This window comes from Natator depressus, chromosome 8, assembly GCF_965152275.1.
Source record: "Natator depressus isolate rNatDep1 chromosome 8, rNatDep2.hap1, whole genome shotgun sequence".
Taxonomy (NCBI): domain Eukaryota; kingdom Metazoa; phylum Chordata; order Testudines; family Cheloniidae; genus Natator; species Natator depressus.
In genome coordinates, this window is record NC_134241.1 from 11,260,169 (window position 1) to 11,276,653 (window position 16,485).

General features: G+C 44.5%; 1 long non-coding RNA gene across 2 annotated transcripts; it reads left to right on the forward strand.

Annotated features, from left to right (window-relative positions):
* Positions 1-13,959: 13,959 nt before the first annotated feature.
* Positions 13,960-16,191, forward strand: LOC141992742 (uncharacterized). Of its 2 annotated transcripts, none has more exons than XR_012640636.1 (3): positions 13,960-14,120; positions 14,616-14,695; positions 15,815-16,190. It is a non-coding gene; the product is annotated as an uncharacterized LOC141992742 (long non-coding RNA). The 2 variants fall into 2 exon arrangements; XR_012640637.1 differs by having other exon boundaries at positions 14,119-14,192; positions 15,815-16,191.
* Positions 16,192-16,485: the final 294 nt, after the last annotated feature.

Genomic DNA, 16,485 nt, shown 5'->3' on the forward strand with positions numbered 1-16,485 from the left:
CAGTGATGAGTTTATGGTTTCTTCCAGATCTGTGTTAAAAATGCTAAATAGTGTAGGGTCCAGAACTGATCCCCGTGGGACACCACTAGACACACACACCTGCTCCATGATCATTCTTCATTTACAATCTAGGCACCACTGTTAACAGTCTCTGCAAAGGGCCAAGGACCAGACAGGCATGGAACCTGAACTATCCTCTCACTCCCAGAGGTGGTGCCTCCATGGTAGCCTTGAGGCACAGTGGCAGGGGTAGACCCCTGCCTGGGCTGTACCTGGGCTGTGAATAAACAGTCTTGAGGGCTACCCGTTTAGCCTCTTTGACGTACAGTGAAATTCACTAGCCAGGCAAACTGATTTCAGAAGCAGCTGTTTTACGAAACCCTGTTTACTCCAAAATGCTTCTGTGCCTCCAGCCTGAGAGTGGGAGACAGTGGGGTTTATGAAACCCCAAGAGTAGTCCTCAAGTCCTTGGCCGCGGTAGGTAGATTAGCCCTCAGTTTATGAAGAGAGATGTAATGACACCAGCCAAACACGGGAGGAAAATTGAAAAGACATATTCTACCTAAACAAAAGATGAACTGAAAATAAAGGGCTGGGTTGGGTATTAGCCATCTGCCCAGAGTAAGGGCTGCACCACTATAGCATTATACCTCAGAGAAAACTCTGATTCCTTCTGGACCACCCCCTAGCTCCAAGGGCTCCTGGCCCATTACAAGTCCCCCTTTGCCATCTCAGCTGCACTGACTGACACTATGGCCTCAGTCCTTTACCTGCTCCGCCCTTAATGGGTTCAGCCTAGGATCCAAATGCACATTTTCTGTTCAGGATCAGCAATATGGATAAATGATGGTGTTTTGCTTAAGCATCAACTAAGATTTATCAACCTGGGTCAGGAAGCTTGTGAGACTTGACACACATCGGTGACTGCATTGAAAGACACTATTGTTCTCAGGGCACATCAGTTACCTGGGGGAAGAGTTCACCCCAGTGGAATGGTACAGGGGCTTCCAGGAACATATTAAATCCCTCGCATGGTCAAAAAGACTTATTGCAATACTTGGAAGGTGCATGGAGACCTGTGGCTGAAGATATAGTGATGCATCACGAACCATAGGAAGTGATAAGGGGATTGGTCCTAATAACTGCATCATTTTGAGGCTCTGCAGTTTCAGTGGTAAAGATGCCATTACAGAGCTTCACCCCTTAAAAAGCTCAAACAGTAGGGGAGAATATTTAACCGAACAAAGCATTGCAGCCAGGGGTACTAGGACACTGCCATCTGCTGAAAGAAGCAGCAGCAGATCCTGGTTCTGCCTTTCACTAAAAAGAAAACCTAGTGCCTGCTGCACATGCTCCATTGGGGCATTACATTTTTCAGAGAAGACACATGATCAATTGGGAATGCTTGGTGGAAGCTATTAAAATTACTGGCATGTACGTATAGGAGCCCAGTCAATGCCCCTTTGGTACTGATGGGAGGAGGCAGGTGTTCTTCCTACTGCCTTGCTCCCTCAGTCAGAGGTTGACTTCTGCCCTGAAGGAGGCTTTATGCCCCTTATAATTCAGTTCATCCTATCGCACATGACTTGTTCCCCATATAGATGCCAACTCCTTTTTAAAACCCTGCTGAGTTCTTGACCTCAGTAATGTCTTGAGATATGGATCCCACTGTGTCATCAGTTTTCAGTTTGCTGCCTTTCAATTTCACCACATGTCCTCTGGTTCTTGCTTTATGAGAGAGGGTACATGGGAGTGCAAGATTCACCTTCACTCTGCCACTTATTACATTGCATATCATATAGGGGACCTTTTTACTTGTTGCCTCTAATACCTAAAGAGTCCCAGGCTTTCCAGTCTCTCTTCATATAGATTTTTCCCCTGCCCCTAATTATTTTTGTCACTCATGTATTTCTATGTGAGGGATCTTCAAAAGTGCCTAAGGTATTCAGTTACACAGGTCCCATTAACTTTTAATGGGCACCACGTGCCTAAATCACTCAGACAGTTTTTGACAATCCCACCCTATGTCCTTTTGGAGATAAGGTTTCCAGAACTGAAGACACTATTCCGGGGAGGGTGTCCCATTGGTTTATAAAATGGCACTACAGTATTTTTCATACAACATTCTACCCCATTCCTTACGTGACCGAGCAATTCATTTGCTTTTTAGACTGCTGCACACTGAGCAGAGTTTTGCAGTGAGCTGTCCACAGGGGAATGCCTGGGTTTTTTCCCCTGATGGGTACAGTTTACTTAGAATTCAGCAATGTGTCTGAATAGCCATTGAGTTCAACAGGAGCAGGGGCAGGCCTAGAGTTGCTGTCCTTTGAATAGCTTGTTTATATGTAGTAGTGCTAATCACATCACCCTAGATTTCGCATCCTTCCTAGCAATGTTCCTGCCAACAGAATGGCAAGAGAGCCACTGAATCAGGGCCAGAATATCTAGGTTACAATTGGGCACAGGGAGAAAGCCACCTGCATTCCCAGTTGATTGCCAGTGAGGGCTCCAGATTATTCATTATTATCTGTGATACATGCCTGCAACTGCTTTATTATTAGATGATTCCTCTACATAACGAGGCATATCCATTAGCTTCATAACATCCATCATTACAACATTCATTCCTTCTGTAGTAATGTCCTCCATCGGTAGCATTTGGCTCCCTGTGGACAGAGTACAATTTTCATACCTCAGCTGTTTTGATCGTGTGTTGAGTGGGGAAAGCATCTTTCCTTGTTGTTAAGCAGCACCAGGATTAAGAAATGACACAGAGAATCAGCATCATCACTAGATCTAAGGTTTCTAATGAAAGTGGCAAGTGCTGACCCAGGGTCATCAGAGAACAGCAAGCTTTCCACAAATGTTGATAACTCTCCCCTTCCAACAAAGGAACTTGTACAACTCCGAAATAGAGCTACGGAGCCACATCCTGCCTTCGGTTGCCACAGTGCCATACTGATTTTCCAGTGTGTACACCAGTGCAAAATTAGGTCCACAGTATCCTTTACATTCAGAGTGCAGCTGACCAATGAGCCAACTGTCAGCGTAAGTGTCTCACAAGAAATTGCCACGCAGTGTCCAACAATCCATTCAGTGATAGGAGCTGCTCTGTCCAGAATGTCATGTAGGAAAAGTCTTGAGATATCATAAAAATCCTGGACTTGATCCTTTTCCACAGCCAAAGGCTTTCGCAGTGCTAAGATTCTCATCAGAGAACAAGAGAAGCGATGACACCTTGAAAGGAACCCAGCAAGTTAGAATGCTCTTGCAAACTCCAAACAAATTGAAGTCAATGCCTCCCAGTGACCTATGAAGGTGAAGAAATTTCCCAGGGGATGTGTGCCTGAGCAATGCTTTAACAAGCAGATGGCTCAAAAGACACTTCTTTCCAAAACATTGCAATATAAAGGCCAGGCCACCCTCAGTGAGTGATGACTGTTTCTCTCCACCTCTCTTCCCCACATTTGAGACATAACAGCGATTTATAAGATCCTCAATGAGCAGGAAGTTTCTTTGGCAGAGAAGGCTCAAAGGGCACGGAATGAATTATGTGGCTATACTACTAATGAGCCTAAGTGGAGCAGTTTGTTCAAAGGTATTAACTAGGCTCCAAGTTGTGATTGCAATCCCAGTGAAACATTTCAACAGCAAATAATGCACAGTGCACGGCTCAGCGTACACCATGCCATTTCCCCATTCAGAAGCAAATTTCAATCCAGTGTTAGCACTACATTACTATGTTATTAGAGAAGACTGGGAGCTTCTTCAAAGAGGTGAATGTTTCACTGACAGAGCTAGCCACAGAAATATAACAGTGCGGACAAGGCAAAGTTGGATCCATAGGGGAAAATTATTTTCCCAGATCAATATGACAGATCTTGAGTCCTCTAATCCCCTCTCCAGAAGTCCCACTGACAACCACAGGAGTCCCAGCCATGTCAGAAGAGAACCAGAGTAGAGCTGAGATCTACTTTCTGGATCAGAGAGCAGAATTTCACCTTATGACTGCAGCTGTTTACATGATCACAGCCTGTGAATTCCAAAAACCATCATTCAGACCCCTCATACACTTATTGGTATCCTTCCTAAGGACACTTGGACAGAAGGCTCTGCTTCAAGACCTGCATTGTCACCAATAGGATGCAGAGAGGACTGTGCTTCCGAAACCACTTTACCACCTAAATAAGGGCTCATGATTAAGTAGATGGACCAGGATAGAGTCTAGTTTGTACAACAAAATCTGGGGGAGAAACCTCTCTTTCTAAATACTCCACGCCATAGCAGGGACTCCTTGACAGCACAGATCTTCAAGAACTTAAGCGAGCACAGGATATGCCCCACCAAGCGCATAGGGCTACACCCAACAAGATACTGAGCATTCTGGCCCCGATCCTGCAAATGACTTAAGCACATGCTTAATTGTAAGCATATAAGTAGCCTCGTTGACTTCAGCGTACTCTCAGAGTCAAGCACAAGTTGAAATGTGTTGCAGGACTGGGGCCAAAACACTCAGCATCTTGCAGGATCAGTCTCATAATTAGTAACTGGACATCAGGGTTACATAGCATTCTAAAGCCTACATTATGTGGTTAGTGAAACGGAAGACACAGCTGTTGCTGATCTCTGCAGAGACAGTAGCAAAGATTATTGCTGAGACTAGAGAAAGCTTATACTGCATAAGCAGATATTTATACTACAGAGATAACATGACGTGAAGTGTGACTATATTTGCTGGGCTTTTAATTTTTCTTTTTTTTACCTTAGTGTCCACCGTTTTATGCAGGCATGGTTTTAATCTGATTTACACTAGGCCAAGTCATAAGTAACTCAAATGAAGTCAACTGAGTTACACCAGTGTGAGTGAGAGAAGAATCTGACCTATAGGTAGGATTCAGTAGGTAAATGAAAAGGAATGATCATTTTATAGTTTGACAGAAGCAAACAATGTACAATGAAGTCGAAGAGCATCTTGCATTTTCTGTACAGAGCTAGGTTCCACTCCAGTCTTAAGTGAAAGAACTGGAAGCAAAAGCTAGTACCTCAGGCTAATCATTGATCTTTGTAACAGGGTTATGCTCTCTGTCTCCAGGACCAAGGAAAGTAGCTGCAGCCCTTTGGCAGTCTGATGAACCATCTGTTCTTAAAGGTAAAATGCAAAGGTGTTTTTTAGAAAAAGATGTTAAAGGTTTAAGAATTCTCTGTATTCCCTCCAGATTAGGCACAGAGGGGAACACAGCAAACACTGATACATGCTCCGTCATGCCCAAACAATTTTTATAGTGGGGGTGCTGAAAGCTATTGAACAAAACTGTAAATGGAAACCACTTCAAACCAGGGGGTACAGCAGGACCCCCAGCACCTCTAGCTCCAGGACCTATGCACACACTTCAAGATTTTGGTGGGGAATAAAGCCCATCCTGCCTGCTTATAGAACCATAGATACTGTTTGAATAAGCTAATACCCTCAGACTTTTACTCCGACTATGGGCATTGTATACAGAAATTTGTTGTAGGGCAGCTTTCTAATATTTAGATGTAGAAATCACTCTGGTGGAAAGGGCCAATGCAAAGTCTATGCATTACTTAAGTCCCACTTACACCCTTAAGGAGTTTTAATGGGTACATAGGCCCTCTGCGTAGGATAATAAGGACCTATGACAGAAGAAAATCTGAAGCTAAGGGCATGGCTACACTTGCAGATGTAGAGCGCTTTGAGTTAAACCAGCCTTCGGAGAGCGCAGTCGGGAAAGCGCTGCAGTCTGACCACACTGACAGCTTCAAGCGCACTGGCATGGCCACATTTGTGGCACTTGCAGTGGCATTGGGAGTGGTGCATTATGGGCAGTTATCCCAGCATGCAGGTGGCTGCAACGTGCTTTTCAAATGGGGGGAGGGTGGAGTGTGACAGGGAGTGTGTTATGTGTATGTGGGGGAGAGAGAGTGGGTTTTTTGGGGGCTGAAAGCATGTCAGCATGCTGTCTTGTAAGTTCAGACAGCAGCAGACCACCCGCCCCTCCCACCTCGCTCTCTCTCACACTGCATTCCACACTAATGGTTGCTTTGTCTCAGAGCAGATAAGCAGCTGGCTGTCAGAAACTGAGCTTTCAAAGGGCATTTCCGCATTCCTACAGCCGATTCCAAACAATGACAAGAGTGGCCACTTGACTTAAGGGGATTATGGGACATTTCCGGAGGCTGATCAGAGTGCAGTAAAGCAACAGCTCTTTCACACTGGTGCCGCGGCACTCCAGCGAGGGCTCATCAAATATTATTCCACTCGCCGAGGTAGAGTACTAGCAACGCTGTAGCCGTGGAGTCAGAGCGCTCTATGTGCCTTGCCAGTGTGGACAGGTAGTGAGATAGTGCGCCCGGGGCTCCTTTATTCCTTTATTGGAAAAGAAGCCCTTGAGGAATTCCACCATGATTTCAACAATTTCCATCCCACAATCAACCTCAGCCCTGACCAATCCACACAAGCGGTCCATTTCCTGGACACTACTGTGCTAATAAGTGATGGTCACATAAACACCACCCTATACCGGAAGCCTACTGACCGCTATTCCTACCTACATGCCTCCAGCTTCCATCCAGGACACATCACACAATCCATTGTCTACAGCCAAGCTCTAAGATACAACCGCATTTGCTCCAATCCCTCAGACAGAGACAAACTCCTACAAGATCTCTATCAAGCATTCTTAAAACTACAGTACCCACCTGCTGAAGTGAAAAAACAGATTGACAGAGCCAGAAGAGTACCCAGAAATCACCTACTACAGGACAGGCCCAACAAAGAAAATAACAGAACCACACTAGCCATCACCTTCAGCCCCCAACTAAAACCTCTCCAACGCATCATCAAAGATCTACAACCTATCCTGAAAAATGATGCCTCACGCTCACAGATCTTGGGAGACAGACCAGTCCTCGCTTACAGACAGCCCCCCAACGTGAAGCAAATACTCACCAGCAACCACACACCACACAACAAAAACACTAACCCAGGAACATATCCTTGCAACAAAGCCCAATGCCAGCTCTGTCCATATATTTATTCAAGTGACACCATCATAGGACCTAATCACATTAGCCACGCCATCAGGGGCTCGTTCACCTGCACATCAACCAATGTGATATATGCCATCATGTGCCAGCAATGCCCCTCTGCCATGTACATTGGCCAAACCAGACAGTCTCTACATAAAAGAATAAATGGACACAAATCTGACATCAGGAATCACAACATTCAAAAACAAATAGGAGAACACTTCAACCTCTCTGGCCACTCAGTAAAAGACTTAAGGGTGGCAATTTTGCAACAGAAAAGCTACAAAAACAGACTCCAATGAGAAACTGCTGAGTTGGAATTAATATGCAAACTAGATACCATTAACTTGGGTTTGAACAGAGACTGGGAGTGGCTGGGTCATTAAACATATTGAATCTATTTCCACATGTTAAGTATCCTCACACCTTCTTGTCAACTGTCTAAATGGGCCATCTTGATTATCACTACAAAAGTTTTTTTTTCTCCTGCTGATAATAGCTCATCTTAATTAATTAGCCTCTTACAGTTTGTATGGCAAATTCCACCTTCTCTGTATGTATGTAACCCTTCTGCCCATCAGAGTTGGCAGCAACAAGGGCCGGGTTCAATATCTAGGGGATCCATTCCAATAACACAATGCAAACCGGCTCGAGCCCCCACCCAGTGACCTGGGACAAATATATACCACCCCCGCTGGGCACCTCCAAGAGGCAATACTTCCCCTCTCGCAAGCACATAGTCTGAGTGTAGCAAAAAGCCTTTTAATAACAGAGAGAAACAATGTGGCATTATGTTGGGGAAACACCACCAACAGGATTCATAACACAACCCATGAGCAAAAAACCACCCCAAGCAAATTGGGGCATGCCCCTTTCCCTTGGGTTCTAGAGTCCCAGCACCCAAACGTCTCTTGAGTCCAGCAATCCACAAATCACCCAAAGTCCAAAAAGTCCAGCCCCAGAGTTCAAAAGTTCATCTGCATAGTGTTACTCCCCAGTCTGGCTAAAATGTGCCTGTGTGTGGGGAAAAGGGGCAAGGGGCACCTTACGTGTCCTGAAGCTGACTGCCCCACAGGGCTCTGCTCCACCACAACCGGCTCCGCTCTGCACCGCTCGCCGTCTCACAAACAGCTCTGCTCAGCTCGCCGTCTCACGAACACACCGCTGTCTCACGACCGGCTCTGCTCTGCACCGCTCGCTGTCTCAAGAACAGCTCTGCTCAGCTGGCTGTCTCATGAATGGCTCCGCTCTGCACAGCTCGCCGTCTCACGAACACACCGCTGTCTCACAGACAGCTCCGCTCCACCACGACTGGCTCCACTCCGCACAGCTCGCTGTCTCACGAACAGTTCTGCTCAGCTCGCCGTCTCACAAACACACCGCGGCACTCCAGATCTTCCGGCTCCCCACTACTTGACACAGTGCTTAGTGATTTCAGCTCATAGTAGTGGGGGCCTTAGTGCTGGTGCACCTTAAGGCCAAAGTGAATGCAGCATAGTACCTGTAGCAAGACTCTTAATAGACCCAAAATTAGCTCTGACATTCCACAGTGGAGAGAGACAGAGGTGCAATTGGTGCTTCAGGCCCTCACAAAGGGGCCCACACCACCAGGTACTAATACCTGTCTCAAGTCTCTCTCAATTCACACAGTTTTGGAACCCATGACCCTTGCCTAGCGAGTGCTACTTAGTTGATGGTGAGTCCCTCCATCATAGCAAAAGGCCAAGTACAGTTCCAAGCACAGTTCCCATAATCAGGGTAATAACAATTTATTCTTACTGCCCCAATAACAGAGACACTGGGGATCCCACAGCAGCCGAAGTGACCATTTGGGCAGCTATGGCCTCAGTCTAGGCGGCGTGGGTGTGCCTATGCAAATGAGATCAGCCCCTGAAGTTTTTTTTTTTCCACAACTTGCCACACCTCACCACCAGATGTCAGGGTGGAGCTCATCCTGACACTGCTTACATGTATATAAATATCTTCTTACTATATGTTCCATTTAATGCATCCAGTGAAGTGGGCTGTAGCCCACAAAAGCTTATGCTCTAATAAATTTGTTAGTCTCTAAGGTGCCACAAGTCCTCCTGTTTCTTTATTGCACTGTAACTCGCAAGTATAGCCAAGCCTGAAGACACAAGTGGTATTTATCAGTATTAGAAACTACAATACATACTTTCTGTGTATATCTTATGACTTCTTATAACTTGGGTGTTTTCTTTTTTCTTTGCAAACCCCTTCGTGATTGAGCATCTTTTCCATTAGGCTGTTTATTTTTAGTACCAAAAAGTATTTGACAGATACTAATCACAGTAGAAGAACCAGTATTTGAAACAGTGTCTAAAATAGTTGGATAAAGTCTGGGCAGACACTGCCATCTAGCAGAAATGGGATAAATGACTCATTAGAAAAGTCTGGTGAGTGGTTACTTACTGTGTAATTTGCAAAGGTTTAACTTATTCTCACATTATTTGTGAAACAACACAGCTGTTAGATATACAATTATATCCAATATACACAATTATAAGGAAAAATGCACGTGTGGAATTAATCTTTTTAATCCTTCTACCAAAGAAAGCAAATCATTTATCCTTTTATTTCAGCATACAATGGTTTATCTGGATCTATACAAGGCACTGTTTTTAGCCATTTTGATCATAAATAGCAACATACTGAGAACTCCCATTTCTTTTAGTATTTTCAATGATTATTTTTCCTTATCTCTAGGAGTATAGAATATCACTTTAGTCCTTCTACTCCTTCGTTCTGTGTATTCCTTTTATTCCTTTTTCGAATTTCTCCCTCATTTTCCTTCTAGACAAACAGGAGATTGAAAAAAATGGTGTTTTCCCTGGTCCATAAAACAATTATTGTCATTGTTTGGATTTTTTCTTTGATTCAATTTAACATATTGGGCCCAATTCTGCTCTCACTTATAGTCGTATATCTCAGTAGTAACCCTACTGAAGTAATTAGAATTGCAGTGGTGTACGTGAGACCAGAATCAGTCCTATTGGCATAGTTTTGTGGTGATGCTTTAAAAAAGGTGATATCAAAATGCCAAGTTACCTTGAAATAATATGCAGCCAGTAAAAACCATTATTGTAATGTATACAAAGAATAGGGCATAGAGTGGTTCTCAGACACAGAGAGAATTTGACTAGTGCTTTCTGCTGCAGATGCTCTATTAAACCATGCAAATGGTCAAAAAGCAAAAAGAAATTCACCTAGTGTAGACATCCAAAGATTTGTTTTTACAGCTGATATGTAAATTCCAGCAGGGAATAGGAAAGGATGTCACTGTTAGGAAATTAATATAGAATCCAAAGACATTAGACCCTTCTTGTATACAGTACAATTGCATCACTTTAGAATCAAATCTGAATACTTTAACACAGTATAACTATGAAGGGCCAGATTCTACCCTCACATCCTATCCCTCCCCATTAGGTTTGCACAGTGTGTGTGACAGCAGAAGTTATCCCTTAGCATTTATGTCAAATACAATAGGTCCTCGGGTGGATTTTTCAAGGTGTTTTTTTCATATTCTGGGTGTTTAGAAAAGTGATTATTACAATGGATGCATAGGCAAACACAATACCCATTATGTGCTTAGCTACAATTCACACACAGCTTTGAACTTCAGAATCTGTTTATTGGAAGAGCAGTTGTCTGCCATGAAAACCAGGGCTATCCCCTGCTCTTACCATCTAATAACCCCCTGGGATCTTTAAGTTCTATCAGGACAGCCACTGGATATTGGCAGAAGGGATTTCACTTTAACATCTCATCAAAAGAAGACACTCAAGAGGAAATATAGCTATTTTCAAACTGTGCTTTGTTTGATATGTATGCAAAAGAGCATGTACTACTCCTGGGGGAATTGTCCACCACTGTGCATGCACAGAATTTATGTCCCCCGCAGATTCCTTTGCTTCCCCACAGAAAAATGACTTTCTAATGGGGAAACAAAAGGAAGCCACAAGAGCAATCATGCGACCCTCCCCAGAAGTATGTTTCAGGTGCCCGGGGCAGCTAGCAGAGAGGTAAATCACTGTGGGCTAAGGGCCGGGATTGGGGAAGACCTGGCTGGTGGCTCCTACCCTGCGCCGGACTCAGCTGCTAGCCCCAGCAGAAGTCGGTTATGGATTGCAGCTATGATTCATTCATACTACGACTATATCTATAATTCTACATCTATCTTTATCATAATAAGGGGTAATAAGCATGTAGATCAGCAACAGCATCTCCTTTCTCTCGTTGTGTGGGTGACGTCTATAGAATTGATATGTGTCCTCACTGATGAACACCTGAAAATACCGACTAATACTAGGAATCACATGGAGAGTCTGTCAAGCAGCAGCAGTGTAACAGAATTGACGGTAGTGATATGCCGAGTCCTAGACCCCCTAAACTCAGATACCTATCAGTCAGTCATGTGTGCATCACCCGCCACTCCTGTCACAGATCATGGCATTTAGCATTTCCAGTAATCAGCCATAGTGCACACTAGGTGCAATTATCAGAACAGGCTTTGCTGCTCTCTATGTCAAGGGGTAATATGACAGGTGTAAGAAGAAAGGATTTCTTTGTTTTAAAATAGGTGTCACCTATATTTCATATAGTTTAATTAAACTTATGGAAAGTAATGGATTGATCAAAGAGAGTAGATCTGCTGAAAGAATTTAAGAGCCATGACCCAGCTTCCTAACCTTAGTATCACTAATCTGTCAGCAAACTGCCATGATTGTGAGCATTTCTGCTTCCTCCAGTTCCTTCATTTCAAGCCCTCCCTGCACCCCACACCACTCATCCTGGCCCCATCCCAGAGCCCGCACCCCAACCCAGAGACCTCACCCCCTCCAGCACCCCACCCCCCTGACCCAGCCCTGAGCCAGTACTCCCAGACCAGAGCCCTCACACCCTCCCAAACCCCTGCCTCAACCCACAACACTCTCCTGCACTCTGAATCCCTCGGCCCCACCCCCGAGCCTGGAGCCCCCTTCTGCACCCCAAACTCCTCATCCCCAGCTCCACCCCAGAGTCCTCACCCCCTCCCGCACCCCAACTCCCTGCCCCAGCTTGGAGCTGCCTCCAAAACCCTGAACACCTCATTTTTGGCCCTACCTGGATCCCACACCCCCAGTTACAGCCTTCTCCACACCCCAATCCCCTGCCCCAGCCCAATGAAAGTGAGTGAGGGTGGGGGAAGAGCGAGCCACTGAGGGAGTGGGAATGTAGTGAGTGGGGGCAGGGCCTCGGGGAAGGGGACAGGGCCTCAGGGAAGGGGCAGGGCTAGGGTGTTCGGTTTTGTGCAATTAGAAAGTTGACAACCCTACTCAGCTCCTTAAGGGATCAGGCCCTAGATGTGTGCTGTGTGTTCATATCGCTTCCCTGGGGACTTGATACCACCACACTGAAGTGAATGGGAATGATTCCAGTATGAGTCCAGCAGGGTTGGGCCCTCAGTGATCGGGGGCTCTGGCTGGAAATGCTGTTTGTGTCTCCAGGGGAATCATTTATTTGAAGCACAACTGTAAAACTTTCATTTTGTTTAAAAGACCCCATTAAAATGTCTCTCCTTCCTGATCCTGCAGAGGGCACTGCAGTTCAATCTCACTTGTGGGTCTAGTATGAGTGTGAAACCATGTGCAAGGACTCTTGGGCTGGAGTAGATGGGGAAGTTATTTGGCCTAGGAAGCATGGATGGGACATGGGTCACAGAATGGATGAAAAGGTGGGCACTGAAGTGTGCAGAAGCAGGGGAGAAACACTTCAGGAGGGAGGACCGAACACTTGTATTCCTCAGCTCATAAAAGAAATAGAGTTGATAAGATTCTCTCCCCCTTCTCCCACAGAGAGACCTTCTCCCTCAGCAGTGTTTCAAATATTTGTTTTACTCTGCCTGCCACAGTCTCTTTGTGAATCTAGCCCTGAGTGACTAGGGTCCCGAATGATATATTGAATTTTTAAATGTAAGCATCCTGGACCCTAATTAAAAATCTACAGTGACATAGGATATTAACATGGTTCCTACTCAGCTGAGTTTCATCCGTGCTCTAGCAATTCATCCAGCCCTTATAACATTCCATAAAGAATAAGTGGCCTTTCTCTGTTCTAACCAAGTAGCCCTCAATATGTCGCAAAGCTGCTGAAACCAGTCAGTGTTTTACTCAGACCAGTCCCGGACAATCTCTTCTTCAGCTGTTAGATTTGTGAAGGTCTTTTGGTTTGACATGGCCAAACTCAGCTGTTGGAATATCCGTCTGGTAGGTTGTTTGCCTGACACCAACACGGAAGGTCAGTCAGAACTGTATTGTAATAATCATTTGACTGTATCCCTCGTTGTTATCTTAGTGTTGGATTGACTCATGGACACCCTGATAAGGCTCATTCGGGGTGGAAACAGCCATGCTCTTCTTCTCCAGGAAGCAGAGCAGCCATGTAAACCTTGCTACTTATCTGACCTTTACAAAAGCAACTTTTAGCTGATTTAGTTGGGGATTGGTCCTGCTTTGAGCAGGGGTTGGACTAGATGACCTCCTGAGGTCCCTTCCAACCCTGATATTCTATGATTCTAACTTATTGTTGGGGCTCATTACAAGATAAAATTAGGCTTTGGCTTACTGATGTCATACCAGATCCTCTCTAGAATTTAATGTTTTAGGAGCTGTTAAGAGTCATTTTACTTCTTTAATAGAATTCTGGCCTTTGATATTCATCCATTTTCCATTGTAAAAGGCATTTTCTTCCTCTAATGAAAAATAAAACCAAGACTTTTTTCCTTCCATGTGATGCTGCGTCATCTCTTCTTTCTGTGCTCTTTTCCCTCTTTCAGTGCAGATAATAATGACTGACTGAGGGGTTTTGCCTATTATGGGAGGTTATTTTTAATCTAGTGCTCACAGCTGAGGATGTTAGGGACCACTAGTTAGACGCATCCCACCCACTACTAAGGCAATTCTTTTTAAAATGTCACCTGCCTGAGAATTCCATTCCCTGCCATGTACAGGAACATGTAGCCAAGAATATGGTCCTATGGGAACACTGTCTTCTGAGAACAAGTGCAGGTGAGTATTCTTCTCTTTTCTTCTCTGATCTCTGCTCCCATTTCCTATACTGATGGTAACTCAGCTGCTAAGGTCATTTCTGCGGTAGCTTTTAAAACCATTTCATTTCAGTATTAAACGCCCCTCCTCCTTCTCTCCTCGCAAACTCTTCAATGATTTTAAAATATGTTTTGATTCCTTATAAATCTCTCCATGGTTTTGCTCCTGGTTGCTGTTGGATTTGCTTTAATCCTGCATCCATATTGAACAGGGCTTCAGATATCTCATGTCTGTGTCTCTGGCATGGGCTACCTCTAGGACTAACAGGGAGGTCGGTGCTTCTTAGCATTTGTCTTGATATGCGTGCAATTATTCGATGTCCAATTTGTGTGTGTTCTGGTGACAGGTAGCTGACACAATTGGTGCACTTGTTTTAAATGGCCACAAGAGGCTGTTAAACCCTCATTATTTTTGACAGTGAAAATATTACAGAAGGAAATGCTATTATCTTTTCAGGATGAAAAAAACAACAATGTTGTATTTCAATCACCACTTCTCTGGATTTCTGCTTATGCCCGTCAGGAAGAATAAGTCAGGTGCGTAAATCCAAAGCTGAATGAATTTCAGTTTATTGCTGCTATATGAGGAGTTGGGCTCAAGTAGAGAAGGGGAAATAGGAGAAAGGTTAAGAGTTCCAACCTAAAATGCTCTGTGCATATAGTACATTCATACAGGGTATGGAGGATCCAGTCAATAAAACTACACTCGAAGTTCTTGTTTACACAATCAAGGCGTTTCACTTGGAAAGAGGCAGAGAAGAAGGGTCAGAGGGAGGAGTGTTCCCTTTCAGGGGCTTTGCTAGAGAAAACAACAAAGGAGGCCTGGTTTTGGTTTTGAAAAGCCTCCTCAGCTTTGGAGAACCAAAGACAGGGGGATTTGGAGGAATTCCAATTTATCCAAAGTTCTGGGCAGGTGGGATAAAAGTCTGCAGTTTTGTTCCATCTCTGCTCTGCAACAACAACGAGGCGTCCTTGTGGCACCTTAGAGACTAACAAATTTATTTGGGTATAAGCTTTCGTGGGCTAGAACTCACTTCATCAGATGCATGGAGTGGAAAATACAGGAGCCGGTATAAATACATGAAAAGATGGGAGTTGCCTTACCAAGTGTGAGGTCAGTCTAACAAGACAATTCAATTAACAATAGGATGCCAAGGGAGGAAAAATAACTTTCATTACCACTACAAAAGATGAAGTTCTAGACCATGAAAGCTCGTGCCCAAATACATTTCTTAGTCTCTAAGGTGCCACAAGGACTCCTCGTTGTTTTTGCTGATACAGACTAACACGGCCACCACTCTGCTCTGCAGCAGTGCCACATTCTGCTAGATGGAATCCCCAGGTATGGGAGTATCCTTTTGTGACCCTCCGAGTCAGGGAGCAAGGGGCTCCCTGGTATGTAGCACTGAGTCTCAGCTGCCTGACAAGCTCAGTGCACCCCACCCCACACACACTGTTGTCATGATAATTACTTAGAAGGAGTTTTGTAATATCTCATTGGAAAACTAGTAACTCACTGACCATTTGTTGTCTGGCATGACGTATGAACAGTTAACATACAAAGAGCTATGCAGATGTGCTAGAAATATGTGACTAAAATGTGTTTAAACTAAGCAGGTCAGGAAAAGTTGATAACCAGATTTTTCTTACACAAAGCGTTGTGAATGCCCTGTCTACCTTGCGAGCCATGGACAATGGGGATACACCAGTAGTAAGCAAAGCAATCAGCTCCCAGGCAGAGGGGAAGACTGCATTTGCATTGTAAAATTGCAGCAGGAAACATCATATGAGAACTCACCAGGAGGGGGCGCTTTGATCAAGGTGGTGTCACCCCCTCCCACCCCCAGAAGAGATAGAAGACTGAATCCCCCAGGACACCTTCCTGACTCTTGACACCAGGACAATGAACTTTGGGGGAATATATGGACCTGGAAGAAAGATGTTGGGTTATCCTTCACCTGAGGAGGCAAGGAAACAGAGAGCTTTGTGCTCTGTGTTGGATCCTGGCTGAAGACTGGCCAACTGTGCTGGAAGAATGACTATGGTGAGAATGAAAACTACTTTGAACAAAAGATTCTAGTTTGTTAAGTTGGATTTTAGATTTAGAAGCATATTTGTACTTATATGTATTTGTAACCATTTCTATCCCTATTCCTTCTGCTTGGCATCATTTAAATCTGGGTTCTACTGTTAATAAACTTGTTATCCTTTTACAAGATCATCTCAGTGCTGTATATTAAACAAAAGGGTAAAATTCACAGCTAATCTAGCAGTCTGGGGTGCATTCTATCTGGTTGGAGGCAGCAAAGTCAATAGCTTCGGTGAGG